This window comes from Haemaphysalis longicornis, unplaced genomic scaffold (genome assembly GCF_048455015.1).
Source record: "Haemaphysalis longicornis isolate Haplotype H1 unplaced genomic scaffold, Haemaphysalis longicornis Haplotype H1 scaffold_2, whole genome shotgun sequence".
In the NCBI taxonomy this organism is placed as follows: domain Eukaryota; kingdom Metazoa; phylum Arthropoda; class Arachnida; order Ixodida; family Ixodidae; genus Haemaphysalis; species Haemaphysalis longicornis.
In genome coordinates, this window is record NW_027526295.1 from 114,315,361 (window position 1) to 114,325,194 (window position 9,834).

Here is a 9,834-nt window from a genome sequence, read left to right on the forward strand (position 1 = left end):
CATGTTTTTTTTATTCTACTAACAGAACGTACTTCAACTTTACTTCAGTAGAAGGCTCCACCAATGTATGTAGAAAACCAGGCCAACCTAGCAGAGACGGATTGCAGCATTTAATTGGTATTAAATACTGAATAGCCAAGTAAATCTGCCAACCGACAGCACTGGTAAAATAAACAGACGGTATAATTTATCTTCGGGAGAAATTTGGGTACACAAAAAATTCTATTCGGCAAAACGTAGAAACACATTTCGTGTGGTACATAGTGGCACCTGTGATTGAATGCCAAGAGACAGTGGTGCCAAGATAGCGACAAAACTAACCATACCATACGTATCCACAAAATCTTTATCCGATAAGAGGTCCAGCTGTAAGTCAAATGATAACACTTAGTCATGGGATACCAATTCCTTGTTATTCTTTATACCTTTCACTTTGTTGGCACATTTCGTGTGTGAAAATGCGTTCTTACCCCCCCACTGTAATACCCTCTGGGTGAAATGTAGGTATGTGAATAAATAAATAAATAAACTCAGACAAGGGCAGCGCTTCAAATCAGTCTTCTCCGCCAACAGCTGTTTGCGGGCCAGTTTCGGTTCTGTGCGTGGGTAAGAAGCCGTTGGGTAAGAAGCCGTGGGTAAGAAGGCAAGAAGCCGTTGGTACACAAGACAGCTCCTCAATGAAAGCTTGACGGCCCCGATTACAGCGCATCACACCCCATTCCTGCAACCAGTGCTTCAATACCAAATCATAAAATTAAAGGACATCTCAAGCATAAATTCTGAGAGCTAAATCATACTACAGTTACCATGAATAACAGCAAGCATTAGCCTTAGTTTTCAACTCCGAGGCAATTTACTAGGACCACACACTTGTCCGGAATTTTGTGCTGGTCGTAAATGCAAGGCGAGTAATTGGGGGATGGTTCTTACATTACAAAGGGAGGATTTGTTGCCAACAGAAATCTCAAACTACCAGATCTGTTCAAGAGAACCATCCAAAATAGGGATCGACTTCACCGCATGGCATGGGCAAGTAAACATTTTTTTTTTTTTTACCTGAACTACCATGGAAGGAAAATTATTTTTCCATTTACTAAATGATTTCAGAATGTTTACCCACAAAATGCATATGTTGACAATTTTTTACTATCCCGTTTTTTTTATTATTTTCTTTGATGATTCCTCAGCCAAGTTTTTCATTTTACCAATTTGTTGAAAGGTTTACTTATGCCAATATTTTACAGGCTAGTGCTGTTACAAAGGGCATTCAATCCTCTGCATTTTACTTTTATGCACTGTATGCTGAATGAACAATTTGCAAAAATTCTTGCGACTTAAAAAAAAAACGTCCAATTTCGTGACGGTAACAAAAGAGCTAAGCTGCTTGGGCAACCCCCTACGCTGATGTGTGCAATCTGAGCTAGACCTGATAGAAAGATGTTTTTCCCAGTAGCTCATACAAATGTGCAACGCATTTTTTGCTTTCATCTCCTGCATTCAACAATACAACACTTTTTCAGACCATCTGTTCAAGCAACCCCGTTGATTGGCTCCGCAACGTCCAGGTAACAATTTGTTCCAGCACAACGAAAAAGCGGTTTCGAATGATTAACCCATTTTTTTTTCTTTTGAGCCATATACAACTGAATTTTTCTTTAATTTTGAAGACATTACCTTAGGAGCCTGAGATTTTTGTTTTACATTTAAGATCGGCTGTTATTTTTGGCCGTTGGGCTGGTCCTGTTTCCTTTTACATAGGTTCGGCTACATTTGAAGTCACCTTGGTTTTCTACCTTTTAGACTTCTAGTTGGTATGTTTTGTCCTGTTACGGTGAATTTCAACACTGCTGAAATCGAATCCGCTTCAGACAGGCTTCGGTTAGCAGACTCGGGTTTTTGAATAAATGTGCTGTAAAGACTGTTACACACCATAAGTTGAATTGATGTCATAGAGTGTGGCAGAATTGATTTGTCATGAGCATTCTGCGTTCGCGTTCCTTTGGTTTCAGTGCCAAGGCCATTTCACTCGGACAACACCTGAGCGTGACCCACATGCGTATTGAGACTGGCCCACACTTTCATCAACGCATTACAGGTGCCACGATTGCTGTGCACCGTAGTACTGCATATGACGAGGTTGAGCAATCTTGGTGCCAGATGCAAAACTGTGGTGGATTGTACGGGTATCCTATAATAATTTTATTCCTCCCTTAGTCAGGTTGATTCCGCAACACTCTTTACACTTTAGAATCTAAAAGGCACTGATCAAGGAATAAAACAAAAAACTAAGGATGTTTCAGCTTCCACACAGCAGCCTTGCTCACATAGTACCAGCTTCCACACGCTCCCATGCTTACCACCGCTGTACACTGTTTCCAAGCAGCAGGACAATCCACCCTGCCTCTGGTTTCTTGCTCTTTCCTTTCCAATTTGCCTTCAACGCCTCGCACCTCCTCCTTTAAGCCCATCTCATAGACCTGCAATAAAGAGTTTAAGCTTTGCTTGAGACCGTCATGCAACATTCATGCTCAACTGCGTGGCAACCCCTCCTCCCTTTCTACACCGAAGCTCGCACAGACTAGACAGTGAGCGACATGCTCCTGAGGAAGGCAGCTTTACTCTGAAGACCACTGGTGCTACACGCTACATTCACGGCTAGCCATTCGGTGTCGTGCCTTTTGCCCTGTGTCTCCACACTCAGGCTAGCCATGGCCACGTTTAAAGTGTCTGCTCTGTCATGCTGAAACTCCCTGAAGAAGCCCATTCACTGTGGGGTGGGGGCACCAAGTTCCCAGTTAATGTCGATCCGACTCCTACTGCAAGCTAAGGAGAAGCACTACGTCTTCAGCTTCGTCCACTTTGCCAAGGTGGCTTTTTCTGCTTGGAAATGCTTATAAAGGCATAAGCTTGTGCTGCACAACGCAATAAACAGAACTGCTTCAGGCAAAGGACCCCTATCACAATCGTACATTCGATGAAGGCAAGCCGTGCTCACAAGAGCTTCATCAACCTTGTGTTACACTAGAATCTCAGTGCTCTGCAATGAAATGCTGTTGGGAGAGCCTACAACAGTTCTTTCTGCTCTTTTTTTTCTATGGCCTGGTTGTTTTTGTCTCCGCCTCATTTAATAAACGTATGTATTTGCATTGCAGAGTACTTTAAACAGCATGGACAACTTTAGGCTGATTCCTAAAGCAGCGTGTGTGGAAGACATGTTGACAGCCGCCTTGTACAGGTCCGCGCAGAAGTAAACGGAGCACGGGAGCGGTGGCCGAACTGCATCGCTGCGCCGCGTGTGGGCGCCGACGGGAACTAAGGAGCGCCGGTTTAAGAGTGCGCTTGCACTGCCCCCGCCGCCCTATCTGATATGTTTGATCGTCGCTCTGCTGGCGGGTCGTACCGGGCGTGACGGTTTTCACAAGGCAGCGCTAGGCTATTGAAGGGCGCTGGTTGCATTGCCGCTCGCATGTATCAGCGGCGGCCGAATCGACCGCTGTTGAGCGGCACGAAGCTACGCGCGCTCGGAAACGTGTCTTGTGGCACGCTGTAAAGGGATAAACAAAACTGTAGCCGGCTGCCGTTTCCCATAGGATGTCTTTGTGATATATTTCATTGTAGGCCAACAATAAGATCTCCCTAGACAATATAGAAGGCGCATTCGCTGAAATGTTTGTTATTAAAAAAAATCCCGCTTGGACACATTATTTTTCTTAATTTGGTTTTCTCTAAAGGCATTGCTGTCACTCAGTTCAGGCCTGTCCTGAAGAAGGGAAATGATAAAGTGCCGATACGGTGGAAATTTGCTCTGCGGGAAAGCATGCTGCCTATATTTTTAACGAGTGAAGAAGGAGATACAGCTTTCAATCAACTCCTTTGCGATGTCGATAGTAAGGCAAGCAAATTATTGTTGTTCTGAGGCTTCGACACGCGTCCTTTCACTCTGTGAAGAAGGATGACCAGCGGAGCTGCGGTGCCCGTAGTATTAGAGTCGTCTTAGCGGCGAAGTGTCACGTAATTTTTTTCCGGGTAGTTCTTGTAAAACACGAGTTACAACCGTTTTCTGTAACCGTGCTCCCTTCGTAGATGGGCATGTATGGACAGCAGACCGTAATTCTGTATCGTTTACAACTCCACAGTGAACTCAGGATCACGTTAGAGCCGTTTTCTGTAATCATGCTCCCGTAGTAAACGGGCATGCTTCACTGCGTATCCGGCAATGTAAAAAAGCCTGCCACCGTGTTTTGTAATTTGGCTTCACCGTTACGCACACTTGCATTGGTGGAAGCAATTTCTAGAGGCCAATAAAGGCCTCTCTAAATACGGGGCCTAGTAGCTTTTTGATACTTTTACGATTTTTTTTCTTACTGGGAACTGGCTTTTACGGGGTGGGAAAACGTGATCCGGAAGGAGCGCGATGCGATACCACACCTGACTGTAGTAAAGCCCAGCCCTAGAGCAGATTTACTGTTACAAACACCTTGTGTAACTCTGTAGCAGCGCAAAGGTAGTTGCAATTAGACCCGTATTCGGGATGGTGTGTGAACAGAAATGGGCAACGCCCCAATCTCGACTTTTGAATTTATTCACAACTTGAATAAATGAAAATAATTTAGATGTTTTGAAAACAATGCATGAAAATATTTCACATGAACAATTAAAATGAAAGTAACCGACATGTTACAAATTAATTTACGCTCATTCAGTTCGCATGTTCAGTAGCCGGTGAAGGCGCCGTCCACCCTAATGGTGTCTCGAATCCTGCGCGGCAGCGAGGTGTACAGTTGTTCAGCGTAGCCAAGCTTCTGGCGGAGAGTTTCCCATTCCGCTTGCACAGCCATCCACAAATCGTCGGCGGTCGCTGTGGTGAGGTTTAGATCAGCAAGGTTATGCTTCATGAACCCCCACACGTTCTCTATAGGGTTCAAATCGGCCCCATTCGGGGACAACTCGAGTAAACGCACACCGCGCCCTTCCAGCAGCCGCTGGACGGCCTTTGAAGTGTGGACGGGGCTTCGATCTTGTTGCAAAATGTAGCAGCCGTCCTTGAAGAGCCCGTCCAGGGCATAAGGGATGAGCGTATGGTCTATTACGTCGCAGAAGCCGGCCGAATTGAAGGGCTGTGGAAGCCTAATGAGAGGGCCCAGGCCGTCCCTGGTGATGGCTCCCCACACATTCACAGCACACCGACCGCTGCTCAGGACATGGGACACATACCCAGGCTGGTATCTGGCAAGAAAAAAGAAAAAGCATTGGAAAGCCATTGTTGTAAAATGCAACCTTGCAGAAAACATATGGGCACTAACAATGAAGGTTTGATGGCCAATGAAAAGTTTTGAAATGCATGCAATAAATTGTTTTCAGTCGTGAACATGGACGAGGGCGCGTTGTGAGGAGGGCTAGAGATGGGAAACGAAAAAAATATCAACAATAGTTTAGCTGCGCTTTCAGGGATGGTTTCTTTTTCGTGCGAGTGCGCTGTATTTCGTATTACTTAGGATGAATTTGTGGTGGTAATAAAGAATGTAATAGGCACGCGCAAACAAGCCTAATACCATTGCATGGAACACACTGGTTCACGGTACAAATTACCATAATTTGTTTAAGAGGTAAAGAGTGTTATGTTCTTTTGAATATGAATTTTCCGCAAAGTCACGCAAAAGAAGTCTATTGGAGGAATGTATGTAAACAAATCGAACAAACAAATCGTGAATATTGTCGATAGAAACAAGCTGGCATTTTCTGTTTCCCTGTCTAAACCGGGGATCTCTATTTGTGCCTGGTAACATCTCTTTCCGAAATTACCTATAATGTTGATAGAGTCCCCTTTTTACTTAGAACGGGTCCTTGAGAAGCTGTTGTTCACCCTTGAACTTCTTCATACTACGTTTTTCCTAATTTCACATACCCCACATACAGTTTCTGGCGCAGCCATTTACTCGCTATTAAAAATCTGGCAAAGAACTTCGGTTTCAAATGAACATAAAAATGGGGGCTTTAACTCCCGCTCAGTGCGATGGAGTGCCCGGCCGTGGAGAGTTACAGATAATTCGTCCGCTTGGGGATCTTTAACCCGTGCCGTAATCTCATCACATGAAGAGTGTTGTTTTTCGCCGCATGAGAAACAACAATTCGTTTTGAAAAAGCCTACCAGAAGGAAGTAAGGGCATACCTGCAGTTGTATGGCCTCCAGACGCGGCACTGCTGGTCCCACCTGGAGGAAAATGTGGATTCATTGCTGCAAACCAATTCTTCCCAGTCGTTGAGACCCCAGGCTTCGTGGGCCCGAGCGAATGCCAGGTGCTGCACCCTCTGCCGCTCGGTGATGAAAGGTTTCTGGGCTGCAATACAGCCATTCAAACCAGCCTCATTCAGGCGCCGCCTAATTGTGGCTTCGCTGATGTCCAACGACACGTTGTCGCGAATCTCCCTAGCTGTTTGAAACGGATCATCCGTGATGGCGGCAATGATGAGCAGATCTTGTTCTTCGGAAGTGCAGCGGGGTCTTCCGGGCCATGGGGCGTCGTCGATTCGGCCGTTCACTTGCCGATATGCTTGTATTATACGGTTGACCGCTGTCATAGATGTTCCGGTCCTTCGGCATATCTCTCGTTGAGGAACACCCTCACTAAAGTATTTTATAATTTCCAGCCTGGCGCTGTGCGGTACTCTCGGCGGCATCGTCTTCGCACTGCATGTTCTTGACTTTCCTTGCCTTTTTATACCTCAAGCTCAGTTATCGTATCGCATCTGTACCTATTAGTGAAACATCGTTCGAACCACAGAAGAAACTTGCTTCTTTATCAACAGTTCTAGTCGCGGTTTGCTCCGGATCGCTCCCCGAAAAAAAAAAAAAACGGCTCAAAGCGTTGCGTCTTTTCTGCCCCTAGGTATAAATATGTAAGGCGCATATATCGCGAAAAGTGGGGTCACTTTAAGCCAACAGAGCCCCGAAAAGCGACTGAAAAAAAAAACTAGGGCCCTTCTATTCTGTGAAGAAAGATAACTAACAAAGGTGGGCGCATTTTAAGTAGTGGACGAATAAAATACCTATGTTTGTAATTTTTAATTAGGATCATTACTGAATGAAACTTTCTTCATGGAAAATGAAATTAGCTTCATGGATCATTAGCTGAATGAAACTGGGAAGGACTCAAGCTTTATTCTAGCGAAAAAACATGGGGTTGTTCGTTTCTCTCGTGTAGACGGCCATGTGCTGGTAGCAGAAGAGAATTCTGTAACACTTTCACCATCGTCGCGAACAACGCATGAATAAAAAGTAAATTAAACTCTGCATATTGAGTGTGCTGAAATCCCGTGTTGAAGTCGCGAAAGAGTGATAGTGGACAAAAATTATGATGAGAAATCTTACAACTAGGAAAGGTATTTAAAGAATACCAAATTAAAAATAACAGTAAAAAAAACCCATTAGTTACGAGATCGCAATGCAAGCTTCATCATGTGACCTTACTTAGAAATCTAAACTAACGTTATCCAAAAAAGCAAGATTCCGGAATTGTACCTTTTTGTTCCAGAACCCTCCCAGATGCGGGGCTAATTGAAACAATTCCCGCTCTGCCACAGAGTAAGGCAAGGTGTTTTTAACAGCGCAGCTGTTCTAGGGCTGGGCTTTACGACAGTCGTGTGTAATATCGCGTCACCTTTTCCGAAGCAGGCGTTTCCGCCTCAGAGTAACTGGTTCCCAGTGTAAAAAAAAATCACAAGCATAAACATGGTTTTAGGGTATTCAGATTTCATAAAATACGGCTGTATTGCCCCTGCAAAAATGCCCTCAAGCAATGCATTTGTGATTAGACGTAGAACCGTCTTTGAGAAGATCAGTGTAAGCTTGGTCTTTGTAAGCTTGCTTTCCCACATATATCTTGCACAGGGAAGCATGCCCATCTACGGAGCCAGAGATAGAGAGAAAAATCACTTCATTTTTCCAAGAAAGTTAGTTTAGGAACGCAGGTTGGCCGGCGGCCGAAGGCTGGTGGTGGCGTTGGCGGCTGAGTCAACAGTTAATAGCTGCATCCCCGGTTGCGAGCTGCCCAGCGCGTCCTCCCAATGCGCGATGCTGGAGATGTGGATTGAGAGTACAGGCCCACATGGCGTGAGTGAGAGGGTCAGGGCAGTCACAGAGGGGACAGTTGGGTGAAGGGAACTGGGAGGGATGTATCTTGTGGTGGAGGGAGCGACAGACGAGAGATATGTGGCCAGAGGGGTAGCGGAGGCAAGAGAGACTTAGGGTGACTCCTTATTGAGAAATCATTCCATCGCGGGCCGACATAGCGCCGTGTTGGAGAGCAGGAGCGAGCGCACGTTATCGGGCTCCATTGCTGGCCGCCTCGAGGGAGCATGATTACAGAAAACGGCTCTAACGTGATCCTGAGTTCACAGTGGAGTTGTAAACGATACAGAATTACGGTCTGCTGTCCATACATGCCCATCTACGAAGGGAGCACGGTTACAGAAAACCGTTGTAACTCGTGTTTTACAAGAACTACCCAGAAAAAAATTACGTGACACTTCGCCGCTAAGACGACTCTATTACTACGGTCACCGCAGCTCCGCTGGTCATCCTTCTTCACAGAGTGAAAGGACGCAGTTATTGTTTTAAGGGCGCGTGTCGAAGCCTCAGAACAACAATAATTTGCTTGCCTTACTATCGACATCGCAAAGGAGTTGATTGAAAGCTGTATCTCCTTCTTCACTCATTAAAAATATAGGCAGCATGCTTTCCCGCAGAGCAAATTTCCACCGTATCGGCACTTTATCATTTCCCTTCTTCAGGACAGGCCTGAACTGAGTGACAGCAATGCCTTTAGAGAAAACCAAATTAAGAAAAATAATGTGTCCAAGCGGGATTTTTTTTAATAACAAACATTTCAGCGAATGCGCTTTCTATATTGTCTAGGGAGATCTTATTGTTGGCCTACAATGAAATATATCACAAAGACATCCTATGGGAAACGGCAGCCGGCTACAGTTTTGTTTATCCCTTTACAGCGTGCCACAAGACACGTTTCCGAGCGCGCGTAGCTTCGTGCTGCTCAACAGCGGTCGATTCGGCCGCCGCTGATACATGCGAGCGGCAATGCAACCAGCGCCCCTCTATAGCCCAGCGCTGCCTTGTGAAAACCGTCACGCCGGGTACGACTCGCCAGCAGAGCGACGATCAAACATATCAGATAGGGCGGCGGGGGCAGTGCGAGCGCACTCTTAAACCGGCGCTCCTTAGTTCCCGTCGGCGCCCACACGCGGCGCAGCGATGCAGTTCGGCCACCGCTCCCGTGCTCCGTTTACTTCTGCGCGGACCTGTACATTAGATATTAGAACCTGGGATTGCGGTGCCACTAAAGCTAACGGGTCCATGAGGCAACAACGTCGTGTACGGGAGGTAACGGGCTAGCAAAAGAAAAGCTAAACATTTAAAGAAATTTGGCTGTGAGCTGCTCGCAAATACGGCATGGCTTGACACGATGCAAAACCGCAACGGTTAAATTAACGGCTAAATCAACGAACGCATTAACAGAAAACGAGATGTTACAACAAGTACTTTAGATGACACTCCTCCAAGAAGAAACAAAATAGCCGGCAGGCCAGTGCGCCATGCCGCACGACAAAGCAAGCTATCGTGTCATTTCTCTTTCCCTGCGCATATTTAAAACTATACGCACCTTTTCATTTCAAGTATGCAGCAGCAAAAGCACAGTTGCCATTGATGCCAGAATCTTTTGTTTCCGACTAACAGTCACCGGCTAACAGCAAACACAGTACGCAGTTGACGCATTCCCACATGCGCTGTTCATCACGCGGGAACGGGTTGTGACAAAA

At 45.8% G+C, this 9,834-nt stretch overlaps 1 protein-coding gene across 3 annotated transcripts in view; it reads right to left on the reverse strand.

Moving 5' to 3' along the window:
* The window catches only part of LOC144169120 (uncharacterized), a 69,997-nt gene extending 60,168 nt beyond the window's left edge, over positions 1 to 9,829 (reverse strand). For all 3 annotated transcript variants that reach the window (XM_077698147.1, XM_077698146.1, XM_077698145.1), the window contains exons 1-2: positions 9,678 to 9,829; positions 2,358 to 2,477 (exon numbers count right to left, since the gene is read on the reverse strand). The gene's annotated coding sequence lies outside the window, so the exon portion shown is untranslated. The remainder of the gene's footprint in view (positions 1 to 2,357; positions 2,478 to 9,677) is intronic.
* Between the last annotated feature and the right edge of the window lie 5 nt (positions 9,830 to 9,834).